The 18,978-nt window shown below is 40.6% G+C and overlaps 1 protein-coding gene and 1 long non-coding RNA gene across 2 annotated transcripts in view; both read right to left on the reverse strand.

Annotated features, from left to right (window-relative positions):
• The window catches only part of LOC119912601 (zinc finger protein 2-like), a 746,717-nt gene that overhangs the window by 553,432 nt on the left and 174,307 nt on the right, over positions 1 to 18,978 (reverse strand). The gene's annotated exons all lie outside the window — the stretch shown is intronic.
• On the reverse strand, positions 16,979 to 18,872 carry LOC119912812. Its single transcript, XR_005446264.1, has 2 exons — positions 18,311 to 18,872; positions 16,979 to 18,216 (listed from the first exon to the last, which is right to left on the reverse strand). It is a non-coding gene; the product is annotated as an uncharacterized LOC119912812 (long non-coding RNA).

The raw sequence follows: 18,978 nt of genomic DNA on the forward strand, positions 1-18,978 counted from the left end.
ACCTCTTTGTTCAGCTTTGTTGTTTTTAGCTTAAGTCTGAAACGTCTTGATACTCAGTAACTTCTCGTTTCTAATCTCCTTCAAATTAAAAACATCCAGTTGTTTCCTTTTGTCACCTCACTGTGACCATTTGGACTGGACATTATGATTTGAAGCAGCAGCTGCAGAAATCAGCTCTAGGATCTTTGTTGATCACACTGGAGACATTATTATGTCGACTGCATGAAGGTGTGTCTGATTTTATTTTAGAAGATTTGTCAGTCACCTTTATGGTTGAGTCTTTTCCCAGAAACTATTTTTAGATCAAAAATATGTTGTAACTGATCTGAAGTTCCTTCCCTCTTGTTTAGATGCAGACAGACAGGTGCGTTTATGAACTGCAGTGAAACTGTCACATAACAGTTTCACTGCAGTTCATAAACGCTGCAGGAAGCTCTTTGCATGTCAAATATTGCTGCAGCAGGTCTGATTTCCTCTTTCTTCTGTGGGTGTTTCGTGTGGTATCTCACTTCAAATTTCTCTGCTGTCAGCAGTGATGATCAAGCATAAAATCATTTTTCTACTTTTGGAGTGAAAATGACCTATGAACAGAGAGAAGCTCCTGTGCTGCCCCCTGCTGTCTGTCTGTCTGCATGTACATGGTGCCCTCACCCAAAGTGCTTTACAAAGTGCGTCTCATCACAAAACAGTCTAAACATATATCTGGTTTTACAGCTGTTTCTAAGGTTCCTGACTTTAGAGATAACTCGGAGCCAGTTCAGGGCTGGTCTTGGTGAATTTTGTTTCTAATAGTTTGAATTTTATCATTAAAGAAGCTCATGAAGTCGTAACTACTGAGAGCTATGGGAATACTTGGCTCAATAGAGCTGTGACTCTGTCAGCCTGGCTACAGTGCTGAAAAGAAACCTGGGGTTGTTCCTATTTTCCTCTATTAATGACGAGTAGTACGCTGCTCTGGCATTACGGAGGGCCTTCCTATAAGTTTTACATTACATTTATTATATTACATTTATCTGACACTTTTATCCAAAGCGACTTACAATTGCTATACGTGTCAGAGGTCGCACGCCTCTGGAGCAACGAGGGGTTAAGTGTCTTGCTCAGGGACACAATGGTGGATGTCTCACAGTGGGAATCGAACCCAGGTCTCCCACACCAAAGGCAAACATCTTATCTATGCACCATCACCACCCAGTTTTTAAGACTATCTTGCCAAATTAAATGAGAATTTTCCAGTTTGGTGGAACGCCAATTCCTCTCAAGTTTCCGCGATATTTGCTTTAATTTGCGAGTTTCAGTATTATACCATGGAGCTAACCGTCTTTGTTTTATTATTTTCTTTTTTAGAGGGGCTACAGAGTCGAGTGTCATTCGCAGCGAGCCTGCAGCACTATCAACAAGATGATCGATTTGGGAGGGACTGAAATTAGCATAGGAGTACTCCATTACTTTGTGACTTGATAATGAATTTAGAGCTGATGGAATCGCATCCTTAAATTTAGCTATGGCACTATCAGACAGACATCTTGTATAGAAATTTTTGCCCAATGGCGAGTAGTTCAGCAATACAAACTCAAAAGTTATCAAACAGTGGTCAGATAAAGAGGGATTCTGTGGGAACACTATTAAATGTTCAATTTCAATACCATATACCAGAACAAGGTCGAGGGTGTGGTTAAAACAGTGAGTCGGTTCATCAACACTCTGAGAGAAGCCAGTGGAATCTAACAGAGAGATAAACGTAGTACTGAAGCTGTCATTCTCAACATCCACGTGAATATTAAAATCCCCTGCAATAATAACTTTGTCTGTTTTAAGGACTAAAGTTGACAAAATTGCAAATTCAGGTATGAATTCAGAGTACGGACCAGGTGCTCTGTACATTATAACAAAAAGAATTGGTTGCAGTGATTTCCAACTTTGGTGTGAAAGACTAAGAACAAGGCTTTCAAATGAGTTATAGTTTAGTTTAGGTTTAGAGCTGATTAGTAGGCTAGAGTCGATGATAGCTGCAACTCCATGTCCTCGGCCTGTGCCTCGAGGAATGTGAGTATTAATATGACTGGGAGGGGTGGATTCATTTAGGCTAACATATTCTCCATCACCAGCCAGGTTTCAGTAAGACGAAATAAATCAATATCATAATCTGATATTAGTTCATTTACTAGTACACCTTTAGAAGAGAGAGATCTGAGAGTCCACATTTAAAATTCCTATTCGTTTGCACTATTGCTCTTGTGGTTTTAATTTTTATGAGGTTTTTATGCACAGCTCCTCTTCTGTTTACCTTTGATTAAAAATAATTTAAATGGTCGGGGGGCAGACACCGTCACTATAGGGTTTTCACTAAGTAACTCCTGAAATGGAGGAGCAGAGAAGTGTGTTAGACTGCGACTCTGCGTAGGGTTTTGGGTGGGTAACTGCTGAATTAGAAGGGCAGAGAAGTGTGTTAGACTGCGACTCTGCCTCCTGGTCTCAACTCTGGGTTGTCATGGATTTGGTCCACTAATAAACTTGGCCAGATTTCTAGAAATGAGAGCTGCTCCTTCCCAAGTGAAAACTACGGTGTCCGACATTGTTTTTGCATATGTACACACCGACTCAACATTAATCTTAGTGACCTCCGATTGGCGTAACCAGGAGTCAATATCGCCGACGTGAATAACAATCTTATTGTATTTACGTTTATCCTTAGCCAGCAGTTTCAAATAAGACTCAATGTCGCCCGCTCTGGCCCCAGGGATGCACTTAACTATGGCCGCTGGCTTCGCTAACTTCACGTTTCTCAAAATGGAGCTGCCAATGATCAGAGTTGGTTTCTCAGCGGGTGTGTCGCTGAGTGGGGAAAATCTGTTAGAAACGTGAACAGGTTGATGATGACCCATGGCTTTGAATAATTACAACTATTCCTCCTTCGGACAGTCACCCAACCACCCCTTCCTGGCTGCACAGGAGATGCCGGGGGACGGCTACCAGAGGCCAACTCAGGCCGTTCCACACCGACTACCGGGGACTGGCTAGCTACAGTAGCTAAAGACTGATCTACCAAGGTGAGGAGCTGGGCTTCTAAATCACTGAGCCTCGCCTCCATGTCTACAAATAAACTATACTTATTACATGTACCATTACCGCTAAAGGAGGCAGAGGAGTAACTGAACATCTGACACACCGAGCAGGAGAAAGTAGGAGAGAGGGAGGGAGAAGGAGAAGCCATCGCTAGCTGCTAAGCTAAAACTTTTGAACAACTATGAGATTGAACAGCAGTCACTAAAAGATGGAAAGAACTGCAAGTGCTTAGGCAAAATTACTGTAAGAATAAGTGTTTAGCGGACAGTTGGCTGCTGTAATCTAACAAATGTAACTGGTATTTAGCGAGAGCAGCACAACACGGTACCAACACACAAGCACCGGAAACGGAAATGAGTCAACACGCTTACCGTCAGTACGTCAGCAACGTCAGCTGACTGTAACTGTCTTCATTATCTAAATGTTGCTTTCCAGTTCTGTAAATGTGTTGCTTTCTGTTTAACTTACATCCTGCCAGGGTTGGTGCTAAAATAATCTGAGCTGTAGACTTGAGACTTATTCAATAGACAATATTCTCAATAAATTAGTCGACACAAATCATTTGAAACTGGACGTTCAATGAACTGTTTCCATTCAACAATATTTGTTGTGGGTTTTCTGAAAACATGACAAGTTCTGATGGGTCCAAAATATAAACACAGCAACTTCCAGCATCTTCTAAATACTGGGGGTGTAGAAAGTGCTGACATGTGTCATGACAAATTCATCAAATTCAATCAATGCAACACACACTCTCCAGCGACCCACACACAGCTGTCTCTTCATTTAAGTTAAAACGTTTCAACACTACTCAGAACGTAATTACAGATAAGCAGTATGATAACCTTACTGCCGTTGTTGCTGCAGTGGTCTGTGTGACGGCGGGAGCAGAGGGCTCTGTGAGCGGGAGGCTGGCCGGCCTCACACGCTCCTCCCGCGGGTTGGAGCAGGCTTCCACAGAGCTCCTCAACCCAAAAACGTTCAAGCACATTTTTGTTCCGCCATCACTTTGTCACCTCAAAACTTCTCAGAAGTGGATTTAGTGATGAAATAAAGTATGAAAATTGTAAAATATAAAACTTCTGTCCAGTGCGCAATGATGACGCAATGAAAAGTGACGATTCTCTCTGACCAATCAGCAGTCTGCTGTGTTTTCACCTCACATTTTAGTATCGCCTCAGCTCGCTTGGAACCTCGACGGTGATACGAAAAAAAAGTACCTGGAAGCAGGTACAGGTACAACTTTTCCACAATGGAAAACCCATTGTGCAGTGGAATGTTAATGTAAAGCTGGACTTAAAATAAGGCATGCTGGTTAGAAATTGTGTCCGACTTTCGCCGGAGTTGCAAAACGTCACAATGTCACATGACATTAAAACCTTGTGGGAGCAAGGTCGGCCGCAGTAACTTTTCTCTGGCTGCACAAAGGTGGAACCGCACTTTTGCCAGGTCTCTGAATTTTTCTTTGCAAATGCCACATGAGCTATGACTGCTTGACTGTAAGACTACTCATCAAGAAGAAGCATTAAATGCAGGAAGCAGAAGCTAACGGAGAAATATAAAGTTTTTTCAACTGTGTAGAATTTAAATATTGGCAGTTTTACCAAAGTTGATGGCGAGTCGAAAATGTGCTTCGGGATTGAGAAGCTCCACACGCGTCTGCGAGGTTAGCAGTGCCGGCCGGCCAGTCATGTCCATGGCTCTGTTCTCAGTCACTCAGACCACTGCTGCAGCAACAACAGAGCAGCAATGACAGAGGAAAGGCAGTGTTTCCCATATGTTCATTTATTTGTGGCGGTCCGCCACAATATCAACGCTAGCACATCCTCTCGCTCTCTCCCTCTCATGAACACCGCCAATGTCGGAGACCAAGCTTTAAAAAAGTTATTAGTAATGCTTTAAAGTAAATGATGTAGCCTACAGAACTTTCTCTACTAAGTTCCTGTCTAAAACTTTTAAGCACTTTGGAAAAATAAACTATAGAAGTAGTATGAAGTGGGACTGTTGCTTTATTATTATAAATAGACATTGTTAGTGTACAGTTGTGGTTATAGTACTTGCTTTTAATTTTATTTTTATTTTCTATAATTCCAAAGAAAAAATCTTTGTTAAACAGTTAAAAGTGAAACAAAACAAAAACAAACCATCTCTGTGTGAGCTGTGACTGGTTTCCTCTGTAGGTTTAATCACATCTGATTGCTGTAGAATCTAGTCTGAGTCCTGTTTCTGTATTGTGTCCCCTGCCAGCTGCAGGATCTGTCCCATAATGTGTCTGAAATCTATCTAATATTTATTCAGCAGCTCTCAGATGAAGCTCTTCCTTCATGGTTGTGATGATGTTGTTGTCCTGTTTCACATCAACACACTCAGAGCTGGATGGAATAACCCCAAGTTGACAGGGACATCTTTCAGTCCAGATACCAGAGCTGATCAACATCATGCTGATCTCGCTCTGACATCACTGATCAACAGGAATCAATAGTGAGTGTGTAGTCTTGTGTCTTCATCCGCCCTCCATCAGCTGCTTCACCTTCATTTTCTCTCTGATCCAGAGTCAGATTGGATCAAAGATCAAACAGATTGATCGGCCATCAGAGGATTTGGATCAGTGGAGCTGCTTCTGTTCCTGCTTCTCCCTAGAGAAGAAACAGAGGACAGTCAGACAGAGAAAAACATAGAGACTCTGACGAGGAGTCCTCCGTCTGCATACTGACCTTTGACTCTGAGAACAACTGTTTTAAATCTCAGGATGTCTCCTTCTTTGTTGAAGACATAGCAGCTGTATTCTCCTTCATCTCTGACTTTGGGGGATTTCAGGGTCAGACTGAGGTCTCCAGTTCCCAGAGGGTCTTCCTTCATCTCTGTTCGGTGTTTGTAAACCTGGTCCTGTTGGTCAGCCTGGTGAGAGCCGTTCAGACACACGTGGACTGTCTTTGTGGGTTCAGGGTAATAGCGTCTCCACTCCACTCTGACATCCTTAGGAAGGTCAACTGTGGTCTTGAAGGGCAGCAAGACAGACTCCGCCCCGTCCTCCACCTCCACCTGACACTCTGAGAGGGCAACAAAGCACAACATGAACTGCACAGACAGCAGCAGCAGTTTGAATAACTTTATTGACAGAAGCAGAAGAGAGCAGCAGCTAACAGGGGACAGAAACACAGGAAGCTGTTAGATCGGAGTCTTGATGCTGCTGGGATTGTTTTGTCCATGTGCTGCTTTACAGTAATGTCTCCTGTCAGTGTTGAGCTGCTGGACTTTTACATTCCAGAGAAGAAGCTTTCAAATGTTTTCATCTCTGTTCTGTAAATGAATCTCAGCTCCACATGTTCAACATCAGTCCAGAACACCAAGACACACAAACATCTGATCTGGATCTGATCCCAAACTGCTCTTCCTGCTTCATCAATATTTGGCCTTTTCTTCTGCCGACTCTGAGCCCACTTTTCTTTCCAAACGGCTTCAACATGATGTGAACATTGTTGATTAGTCTTCTGACCTCTGACCTGTATCTACAGCACTGACCTCTGACCTGTATCTACAGCTCTGACCTTTGACCTCAAGCAGGACTCGTTTCCTCATCAGGATGTCTCTCTTACTGCTGTAGACGGTGCAGGTGTAGGTGTTTCTGTCTTTGTCAGTGGGGTATTTCAGGGTCAGACTGAATTCTCCACTTCTCAGCAGGTTTCTCTTCATCTCTGTTCGGTGTCTGTAATATTTGTGCTGTTCTTCAGGCCGGTCAGAGCCGTTCCGATACACGTGGACCACTTCGTTGTATCCGTCCTTCCACTCCACTTTGACGTCTTCAGGCAGGTGAACTGTGGTTTTGCAGGGCAGCAGGACAGACTCCACCCTGAATCCACCTCCACCTTGTAGACTGAGAGGACAACAAAGCACAACATCAGCTGTACAGACAGCAGCAGGAACTCTGAAATATGTCCCATTGTTCCGACAGAGACAGTGTTGTCTTTGGTGTCTTAACAATCAACTGACAGTCACTATCGTCTAATGAGGTAACACGGTGGTGATTGAGCCTGTGGCCCACTGATCAAAGTACTGCGGTATTTATATGTAGGGCTGGCCCAAATTTTTTGAGCTTCGACGCTTTGATAGTAATTAACAGCGATTAATCGAAGCTTTAACTTTGTTATGGCAAGGCTAGCAGACCCAAGGGCGGGAGTATTAAAGGGAGAAGTTAGATAAAACAGGAATATTTATTGCAGGGTTAATAGGGTCGGATATTTAGCAAGTGAAGAGTGAGGCAGAGTGAAAATACAGTAGGTGTGTGCCGAACCTAGTTGATGACTGCTGTACAAGGTTATTAAAACTTTGAAATAAAAACTAATGAAAAATTCACTTTTAATTTTGACTTTTAATTTTACTTTAGTTTTAATTAATTTATAACGTGGGTTTGCTAGTTTAGTTTTTATTTTTTGAAAAAGCTTAGTTTTAATTTAGTTTTTATTTGTTAGTTTTATTTGTTTTTATTTTCTACAACTACAAATTCCACTGTCACAGGTGCAGGGTTGTTGAGTAACCGATTACAGGTAATGTACAGCGTTACGTAATTAGGATACAAAAGTAACTGCTTTCCGTAACAGTAGAGAAAAAAAGACATAATCAGATTACAGGTACATGTAAAATCTGGGACTTTAAGCAGAAAGTTCTCATGAAACGGAAAGTGCAGTGCGATTTGCTTCCATATATTCTATATATGTACGTTTAGTGTTTCTTGTAAAAGCACTAAGCTAGGAGAGACCTGCCACAGACATTCTCGCCTGCCTGCTAAACTCTGTTGGCGGATAGAGACGAGGGAGAAGAGAAGCTCGGGTGCCTTTCAAACAGCTGTGTGCTGAATGTAGCTCGTCAATGTCACTTGTCGTGAACCGACCAATCACAGCCTGGATGGGGCGTGACAAATATTGACAGATACTTGACAGACACGCTGAAGACAGGTCAGAATCAGAATGTCTCCATCACTTTTTGAAAGCTTTTGTTAAAAATGTTCTGAAAAATAGCTTGCAACAAAAAATGTTGAATAACAAATGAACCAATGCTCACTAGGAAAACATGCAATGCAACTGAAATATAGAAGAGAAAAATGTGCATTGTCCAAAAGCTGATTACTGCATTATATTCCATTATATTTTGAATTTAAATCTGCACTGGTTGTAATATCCAGCAAAGAAACATTGTGGACCAAATAACATCTGAAGTCAATTGGATGATTATAGAATTGCAACGGATGGGACACGTGTATGCCAGGACGATCAGCTAGTTTGCATTTTGCAGTAACAACGGCCAACAAAGCTAACTAGCTACAGAAACAGACAGATAATAAACAGCGGTTTAACAAAAAGTTAAGCTCTCAATCAAGGTCTTATGTCCATCAAGAAACTCTGTAAATTATCTCAGTAATGGATTCCCTGTTGGTCTTTGAGGCTGTGTTCTGTCCTGTCCATGCCGTGTTTACTGGGACGGTTTCGTTACCCGCTTGCTGGCGGCGCTCCCCACCATCATTCCCTGCTGGCTCCCCCTGCCCCTGGCCTGGAAACCTCTAGTGCTTGAGTAAAGGTCCCGGTGCTCCAAGCTTCCACTATGGGCAAAGTAAGCTAATTTGACCACTAGTTGCACGGCTAACTGGGCTAAATAGATAATGGCAGCTTGTTAGCAGCAGTTAGATGTTAACTTTACTTGTTGCTAAAATTATTTGTCCATCGGGAAACTGTAAATCATATAGTTGAGCCAAAGCAGCCTAGGGACATCAAAGAGAACACAAAAGAAATATTTTCTCTAAAACATCATCATTTCAGCAAAATCAGTGAATAAAATTGTCTTGTACAGTAATCAGTGGTGCCTGAACCCAGAAATAAAATTCTTCAGCAGCATCATTAAAATTGAGATACCTTTTCATAGGACATTTTAAAATGTTGATTCATCATCAACATATTGGTGACGTATAATGCAAACATTTTTTATATCATGGGAATGGGAGATTTTGTTAGTATTGTCTCTTTCTCTAAAATACACTGAGCAGACACCACATCATTGGTACTCTCTTTTCTTTATTTGTGTATTTGCTATTGAAGTAATCCAAAAGTAACAAAGTATTCAGGTTACATTACTTTTATATTGTGGTACTAGGATTACGTTACTGATTACATTTCTTTTAAAGTAGTAGTAAAGTAATCGTCCTAACCCTGGATAGGTGTTCATTTGTTTGCTCCAATAATAACTTCATATTCTGGGAAGTACAGTAGGAGTGACATACCTGACATGATATACTGCCGGAAATGTACCAAAAGACCCCCAGCAACAACAAGACCAAAAACCAGGAAAACCAGGAGAACTTTGGCCCAGGATGGAAATCGTTCTGTGGGAAACAGAAATATATAGAACATGACATCTGACCTCTGACCTGTATCTACAGTAGGTGTTAGGATTTGTTGCTGACCTTTGACCTGCAGCTGTATCTCTGCCCCTCTCCATTGTCCTTTTAACCCTCTGATGGTGCAGGTGTAGCTGCCGCTGTCAGAGAGCTGGAGCTTCGTCAGGTTGAGGCTGAGGTCTCCAGTTTCCAGAGCGTCAGTCTTCAAGGATGTTCGGCCGCTGTAAAGCTGGTTTTGGTCTTTAAGTTCATCACCTTCTTGCTGACGCTGGTGGACGGTTGGAGGATTGAGATCATAGCGGCTCCACACCACTGTGGTGTTGTCCATCTCAAAAGAGGGAAACTCACAGGGCAGCAGGATGAACTCCTCCCCCTCATACAGCTCCACTGCTGAGGCATGCTGGGAAACTGTGAGGTCAAACAGACAGAGAGATTCAATCACAGCAGTCTTATTCCTTCTGGATCCTCAGGTGACCCAGAAACCAACCTGGTCCTGTCTGTGATTGGATGCCGCAGCTGATCAACTGCTGTGAAACCACATCAGCACAGTTTAAAACCAACAGCAGCTGACAAATAACAGAAGCACTCTCACTGCTCTCACTGTTTAGATGGACTCTGTTTTCTGACTCAACATGGTGTTAAAATGAGTGTGTTAACTGTCTGAACTCCTTTCCTCACATCTCTTCCTGCCATCTCTACATTACGTCTTCAGAGGGAGCCACTAATACTCAGGGAAAAGACAGGCCTGATGGACATGTGGAGACACTTCATACAGATGAGACGCTGTTCGGGTGTTAAATAACTGGAACAAAGGGAGCGTCCTCCTCTGCAGTGGTTGCAGCCTGTAAAGTAAGCTGCTGAAGCTCAACTCAAACTTTGTCTGAATTAAGCCATTTACATTCACATGTGATGCTGTTGTCAGCAAAGGATCTTTATTACTCTTGGTGATATAACCTATAAGACTGTGAGCAACCTACAGAGATATAATCCTGAAGACCTGAGGACAGTTTGACTGGACCGTCTTCTACATTACGAGGAGTTAAAGGAATATTAACACCTGCTGCCTTTAATATGTTGGTCATGTTGAAGAAAACATCATCATGGAGCTGAAGCAGACTAATCAGGTTAAGATAAGGGAAATACAGATTAAAGACATAACGTTGGACTGAGGTGATGATCAGAGAGAGGAAGGTTATCTTACCGCGCACGAGGATCAAAAACACCACAAACATCTTCATCTTCCTGTAGAAACTACATCAACCACAAAGTGCGCTTTAATCTGCTTCTCACTAAAGGAACTCTTCAGAAACCCAGTGAGGACATGAATTCACAGCCAGCTGTCCCTTTCTTCCTCCTGATAATCTACTGACTCTGTGAGAAAACTGCAGTTTCACTTTAAACAGTTTAAAGTGAAATGTGAGGAAACAGGCTGAGCAGCTTTCACACAAACATTATTGTGACAGATAGATGTGGGTGCTGCGCTAACGGCTAACACACCTGCTAGCAGCTAACATGTTGTTAGCCAACCAAAATATTGAACCAAGCTAGTTGTCTGTTTGTGTATTTCCTCTTTCACTGCTGCTGCTTTGTTCCTTTATTTTAAAAGATATGTGTGCATGGTCTGCAAACACATGTATTTTATATTTCCAGCTCTTAAATGGACTGAAATGAAGACTCTGTGCTTTATTTACTCGGTGCTGTGGTGAATCTTAGTGTCGCAGCTCCACTGTTGATGGTTTTTACTTTCATCCTCAGAGTGGATATAAGTGATTTGTAATCAGCTGTGAGTTTGACACTTCTGGGTTTGTCAGCTCAGCGTTCAGGTTCAGACTTTGTTAAAGTAGCTCTCTGGAATGAGTCCAGATCACCACAGATCTCTTCTGAGGAAAGAGGAGGAGGTTCAGCTTCCTCATGTTTTTCAGACCTGTTGGAACAGTTGTCCTCAGACTGAAAGCTGAACTTCAGTCCTGTTGATAATCTGCACAAGAACTAAACTTCTTTATTAATCTCTAAAAATGACTGAAGCTATCAAGTATCACAAGCTTTTTCTATTTACTTTCATTCATTTCAAGAAAACATTCTAATGTCAGTAACACAAACAGCTGACAGAGATTTATCTCATTAAACACTGAAGTCAGTCCCATTTTTTATAAGTACAATAATGAAACAATAGTGAAATAAAAAGGATTTAAACTAAATTTCTTCTTCTCACAGTTCCTCTTCTCCCAGTACTCCATCAAGGTAGAAACATGGTTGGTCTTGGGCTAGATCTTTCTTTAACAGGAGAGGGTCAGTATCTGTGACTGGGCAATCTCTGCTCCTCCTGCTGGGTCAGCTGTTTCTGGGTGATTCATCATTACAGACGGGAAATATAAAGCGAACCTAATAAATCTCCTCCAGCTGAGTCATACTGAGCCCCTCATAAAGCCATGCTGCACCTGGACACTGTGGAGACGCTTTGGACCTGTGGTTAAAATAAATGTTTAACTTAGGCTGCTGGATGACTAACAACATGCTGCTCACTAATCCCTGATCACTGATAAGACAGATCAGGATGAACAGGAGCAATTACCTGTCCTTACCTGGTGACAGTAATGTGTCCAATCCAATAACAGCCTAAAAAAGGCCATGATGCCAGAGTCTGCAGTCTCTGCTGAGCACTATTATGTTACCATCAAAGTTTGGAATTCATGTTCAAACTACAACATGTTCTCTTACTAAACATAAATTACTCCTGTCCCCAAAAGGAAAGTGAGGGGCCCCCAGGGGACTTTTATCAGTGTGTGTTTGTGTGCAGCTGAAGACGTCCACGGTCACATTAAAATCATTTGTCCTGTTATAAAGGCTCACATTCTGTCAACAAATGTTTGAAATTAAAACCTCAAATTAAAAAGTGTTATTGTTTACAGATGCCGTGGACACTGAGTTTGGAGACGTTTTAAGTTTCAGTAGTGACACTGACTTTGAAAGCTCTGAGAACCCCTAGTGGTGACAGGCGGTGTGACAGCAGGAGACAACTGGAGAACCACATCCAGCTGTTGTAGCCGGAGGAAGTACAAGCTTATTACTTAAACTATTGAAAACGTTACTCAAATGAAGGAATTATTGTAATGTTTCTTGTGACGCCTATTTGGGATTGTGTTTACATAATAAACCTGTGTAGTGATATCTTCCAGTAGTGACCAGGTTACCTTGGTGTTGCATGTTGAACAGCAGTACTGATGAAAGCAGTAATGAAAGTTGTTACTGTCTAAATACATTTGAAACGCAAATGGACCATGATTTGTAGTCTTTGCTGTTTGTTTTGTAGCTTTTATTCATCCATACAAATATCAGTGTCTGTCTCATGTTTGCCATGTGAGTGGACTGTAATGTTTAATGTGTGTCTTTGAATGTGGACCCAGGAAGAGCAGCTGTACTTTAGGGCTGAGGTTCTCAATCTGTTGGCCAGGGTTTCTGTTTCTGGAGCTGTGGGGTCTGGGACTGTGGTCTGTAGAGAGATGTCTTGTGGTCAAAGAAGAGGAATCAGACAAAGCGACAGTTTAAAGGATCCATTTCTGATTTGGATTCCACACACGGAATCATTTTCATTTGCTGAATCATCATTAGAACATTCAGAGCAAGGTTATTCTAGTTTAGGATGTTATTTTTAATTCGTTTTTATTTTCATTCGTTTTGACTTTTCAATTTAGTTTTAATTAGTTTTTAATGTGGGTTTGCTAGTGTATTTTAGTTTTTCTTTTTTGAAAATGCTTAGTTTTAGTTTAGTTTTTCATTAGTTTCAGTGTTGACCAGCAGACACGTTAACCCAGTGCAAAGGGAGCTCACGGTCAATGGGCAAGTTTATCCCACGCGCATGATGAGCACTAGGCCAGAACATCAGAACAAAACAAGGAAAAGAAAACAACCACGAAAAGTGATTCACTACCTGCAACCCAAACTAAATAAAACACAACTCTACACAGTTGTTTTATTAATATTATTTTGTACACAAGTATTGAATTGAATTTATTGAAGGATAGTCCCTTGAGATGCAGCATCTCATTTTCAAGTGGGTATGTATAAAAGGTACACAGCCGATCCCTAAACATAAATTACTCCTGTCCCCAAAGGGAAAGGGAGGGGCCCCCAGGGGACTTTTATCAGTATGTGTTTGTAGACGTCCACGGTCACATTAAAATCATTTGTCCTGTTATAAAGGCTCACATTCTGTGGATCTCTGGGTCACCAGCTGGACTATGGAGGAAGCAGAATGACCCAGAGACAACATGCTGCCTGTGAGGACGTCCCAGCAGAGACATGGAGGGGAGGGTTACACCATCACTACACATCTATGTGTGTGTTTGAGGAACAAACATCACATGATACACCAGTCTTTCTACAACACTTCCTCACTGACATCAGCTTGTTGTGTGGAGACATTTGTCTGTCCAGCTCCTGTTGTGTGTTTGGCTCTACTGTTAGTGGAAGATGCTGATTGTGATCAGAGCTACAAGCTGCTCACTGACAGTCACAAACCTGCCACTGGAGACTGTCCACACTGATTTTACTAGACAAACGTCTCAAGGACTAAATCATAACTAAATAAAACTAAATCCAACAAGTCCATTTTCTGTGGACAGGTCTTTGGACATGTGACAGTGTGGACGGGAACAGTGATGATGGAAACGTCCTGCTGGTAACAATGTTCTCGTTAATGAAGGAGTTTTTTGTTGACACACCAAGTGGATGTTCAGAGGGAGGGACGGCCTTCTGCAGGACAAAGAGACACTTGGACAAATGTTTAGAGACCTGTGAGCACTTTAGAAAAGGTGATGGTCAACTGATAAAAAGTGGAACATGTTGAGTGTGAGAATAAAACACAAGCAGAGTTTCCACAATCAATAGTGAGTGTGTAGACTGGGTGAGTCAGTAGGAGTAAGAGTGAAGAAGAAGCTGAAAAAGTGTCCTCCTGTCTTCATCCTTTCTTCATCTGTCCTCCATCAATTGCTGAGGTGTAGACTCAGTGTTGGTCAGAATGATCAGAGCCGTTCTGATACACGTGGACCGTCTTTATGGGTTCAGCTCCACTCTGATGTCCTCAGGGAGGTGAGCTGTGGTCTTGAAGGGCAGCAGGACAGACTCCACCCCCTCCTCCACCTCCACCTGACAGACTGAGAGGACAACAAAGCACAACATCAGCTGCACAGCAGGAGCAGTTTGAATAACTTTATTTAATGATTACAAAGTTGTAAAGAAGCAGAAGGACAGAACCAGATGAGAGCAGCCGCTAATAGGGGACAGAAATACAGGAAGTTTTAATGTCAGTGACAGAAACAGCTAACATTAAACACTGAAGTCAGTCCAACTTTTCGTTAGTACAATAATGAAACAATAGGGGAAGGATTGGAATATTGTTAAAAAGTATTATAGCTTAAAACGATAAATGATAAAGATTTGTGGTCTTTTTAGCCGTATACCTGAAAACGGGAATATCTGGGTTGTTTATATATGTCACTTCCTTGTTTTGCAAATCCAGTGCTTTACAGGCCAATGAAATTGATGTTTCAGGCGACTCCACATGCAAAAGATCAATGGAAAATGGGGGTCTGTTTTATTTTACCGAATCAGAGGAAGGTAACGTGATGCTTTCTAGCCAATGAAAATGACTGTAGTATCCTGTACAGAGGAATCCTAAGGCGAGTTCAGCACCAACAAAACGTAGCAAAAAAAAATTTCAACGGAAAGTGAGGATAATGTTGCAGCATGTAGCCTCACGTTATGTACTGTAGCCTTCAGCAAAATCATTAATTCATTTTACTTCAGTCACAGATGCTGACACCCTTAATGCCTAAATAAAGGCAATGATCATGCTGGATGACCTTTATAGTATGAGTTTCCCACACATTGATTTATTGTTGGCGGCCTGACACATTATCAACACTTTTTTTGTTAGGCTACTATTTAAAATGGGTAAAATCTAGTGCAGAGCAACAATAAAAAAATTTTAGCGCGGTTAATCATAGTAAGCACTTTTAGATTGAGGCTGAAATGCCACCATAACTCACTGATTCTGATAATTTTAGTCTCGTGTGCAATGAAAAGGGTGTGGTATTTATGAGATTCAGACATGTGATGTGTTTGGACAGTGATATTCATTAAATTAGCCAATTATTGCTTTTGTAACATTAGTACAGGAGCATCTAAACTCATCATCTAAAATTTGAATATGGTGGAAAAGTTCATTGTGAGCACCAGAACCAGACTGAGAGATTTAGACTCTAAGGAAACTTTTGCAGGTGTTTTGAGTTTATTCTGAAATTCTAATACATTTTGGGTTACTATAGTTTTGATTCTATGACCTGTAAGCCCTAATCATCAAGATTAAAATGAAAAAAAAGGTTGAAATATTTCTAAGATTATATTTTTGAATTAAATTATGGAAGAAAATGAACTTTTCCACGATATTAAATTATTTTACAGTAGATGTACCTATAGGCTACTTGGTATATTTGTCACCAGGAGGAAATGTCCTCGTACTTTTTCTCATACTTATCCCACTAATGTGCTGAGATCAGCTGTAAAACGCCCTGAGATGATCATTTGAGACAAGCTCAGACACAATGTATTGAAACTGTGCACTTCACAGGAGAGAAACGAGCCTCGGAATCAGTCGAACATCTCTAATAGTGAGATAATATCACCTAATAACATCTAACTAGCCAGCAATACAGTCACTGAACTCAAGTGTTACAGACTCACAAACCTGAAACAGTTCACTTCTCTCTGTGATCGTACAGTGAGGTTTACCGCTCAGTAAGTCAAAAAGTTTAATGTCATATCTTTGATTTTTCAGCAAAATATTAATTATATGAAGTTTCTGTTACTTTAATAACTCATTAATGTAAAAGCAGGATTTTACTGCTGTACTTGTTGAGCTGGAGCTCATTTTGAACTATTTTCTTTTAGACTGCAGCTAATGATTATTTTCTCTATTAATCGATTGATTGTAGATTGAAAATTCTGTAAATAGTGAGAAATGCCATCACAGTTACCCAAAGTAAAGTACAAGTACCTGAGTGTTGTACTTGAGTTCAGCAGTGTAGTAAATGCAGCTGTTGTGTTAATGTGAAGGTTTTGTGAGGAGCTCTCCAGTTTGTCCTGAGGGACGAACAGACTGACAGTAACAGGAAGCAGCCAGCAGGAGGCAGCAGAGGAGCTTCAGTTTGTTCAACAGATGTCACTGGAGGAGCAAACTGTGTGCAGAGAATAGAAACAACCAGTCCTCCTATAATGGAAGATCAGCAGCCCAGTAAGGTCGTTATTTCATTAAACGCCAGTTTATTATGGAATAAACAGCATCTGAGCAAGTTAAGTAGATGTCGAACCACAGCCCTAAAATAGTCCAGTCATGAATTGGACTGGAATTGAACAACTATATGTATACGTCTAAGAGAACATTCATATTAACATAATTTACTCCACTGCTGGCCAAAGGATTGTTTTAACTCAAATATAACAGGTTCTCATAAATAACAATCCATCCAAACAAATAAAAGATTTTTTATTTAGTTAAAAAAAGACAAAATTTAACAGCTTAAGATACAACATGACGACAAAAAGTCAATGACAAAAATAAAATATTATAAATACAATAAATATAAATACTATGAACAAAAAACTATTTTAATAACTTAAGATCATTTTTATTCGTACCCACAAAGTTTGACTCAGCCAACGTCTGGTTCCACCCTTTGTGCAATCCCTCTAACTTCTTCTTTTATTTCGACAAGCTGCATCAGCACTTTTCTTTGGAATCCTAATGACAACAAAGACATTGTGTCAGAATCTAACCCTATAAAAGATAATATCACAATACTGAGGTATGACCACCAGCTCCTTCAACGTGAAGGAGAGCTTCAGAAGATCTTCTCTTCCTGCATCCGTGAGACTTTATAATCACAACTCAGAGTGCAAATCTATGCACAATGTCACGTTGCATTGTTTAAGATTGGAATTAGTTTTATCTGTTTTAAAGGATAAGCACGCTAACATGCATATCATCTCTTGCACTGTTTCATTTTTGGTTATTTGTTTTATAGTTGTAAAAAGATAGTTTCTTTTTCATTTTAGTATTGTATAATTTTTGTTATTGTTAGTATTATGTTTAATGTCACTTATCACTTTACTTTATTTCATGTAATGTTTGAAATTTCTCACCTGTGAGACAAATAAAGGCTGATCTAATACATCCATAAGAAAAAGTTTGCATGACAAAAGGAACACTTAATCTAGATATGAATCCAAAAATATATTAGTAACTTTCCCGTGAAACTTACTTTTATCTGACATTGGAAACCTGTCTTGCTTCTCTGAAAAGAGGAGTAAGCAAACTCATGTAATAGGTATACAACAACAAATTGTGGAAAAGTAGTTATGCTGCCCCATAAATTGTTTTTGTAAATTCACCACAGAAATAAATGACTGCTACATCTTTATAAAGATTTCCTTTCTGTAAATGAAGCAAGTGTTGTGCCTTAATAAAAACCTTCATGTTTCTTTGTAACCTCTGGTGATTTTTGTTAGTTTGAGCGTTGCTCCTTGACTGAGTCCAGGCTGATTGGCGCTGACTCCCAGTAGCTGTAATGACTTACTTTAAATATTTAAATATTACTAGCGGACTATTTCGCTGGCATCTGAAATTTCTGGTCGGCTTATCCCATTTTCAAAGTCACCTTGAGGGGTTTTATCCTTGGTGAGTCCTGGCTGATTGGCGGTCCTGGTAGCTGAAATGACATTTGAAAATACAACTAAGTGGACTATTTCACCACCATACAAAATCTTGTGTGTGCTGTGTCCTGACTTATCCATTAACATTACCTGGGGCCAAGGCGAGTAATTCAAAAAACGACTCCTGGACGTCTGCTTTGTCCCTGATAAAGGCATTTTTGGACATGAAATGCATAGAGATGATTATCTTCTGAAGTTTAATTCACCTCAGGAAAACAACTGTAAAACAAATTGGCCCTTCATTTCTCAAGTGAACGCAATCCACTTCCGTCGGATCGTAAGCTATTTGGCAAAAAAATGATAACAATAAAAGCGAGTCTAACTTTTGGGCATTTCAATTCATGAGGAGTTGAGAGACTGTGGAGTGCCTTTAGATTAATGAAAAGCAACATGTATGAAGATGAAACACCAACATGTGATTTTGGGCTACTCCAAATGTGTCAGGTGTCTTGCTCTGGTATTCAGTTGTGTTGTTTGTTCACCACAATCATAACTACTTAGAATAATTATTAGAGTTTTCTTTGTTTCTTTGTAACCTCCATATTGTCAGATTTTCCTTTCTTTCTCTCTCTTCTTCCTGCAAATGATCTGAGCAATGCAGCTTAACAAAAGTCTTTGCCTCGTCCCTGTTCATTACTGCTGTTTTCATTCTCCCTCCTGCCTCCCCATCTTTGTTATCTTGTTTGTTGTGTTTCTAGTTGAATCACAGTCTTTCCTCCATTGTGTGCTTTTTGCCTGTCGAGCTCAGCGCTGAAACT

Source organism: Micropterus salmoides, unplaced genomic scaffold (genome assembly GCF_014851395.1).
Source record: "Micropterus salmoides isolate LMB-PRFRI ecotype aquatic unplaced genomic scaffold, ASM1485139v1 Ms_hic_scaffold_2, whole genome shotgun sequence".
NCBI classification, from domain to species: Eukaryota; Metazoa; Chordata; class Actinopteri; order Centrarchiformes; family Centrarchidae; genus Micropterus; species Micropterus salmoides.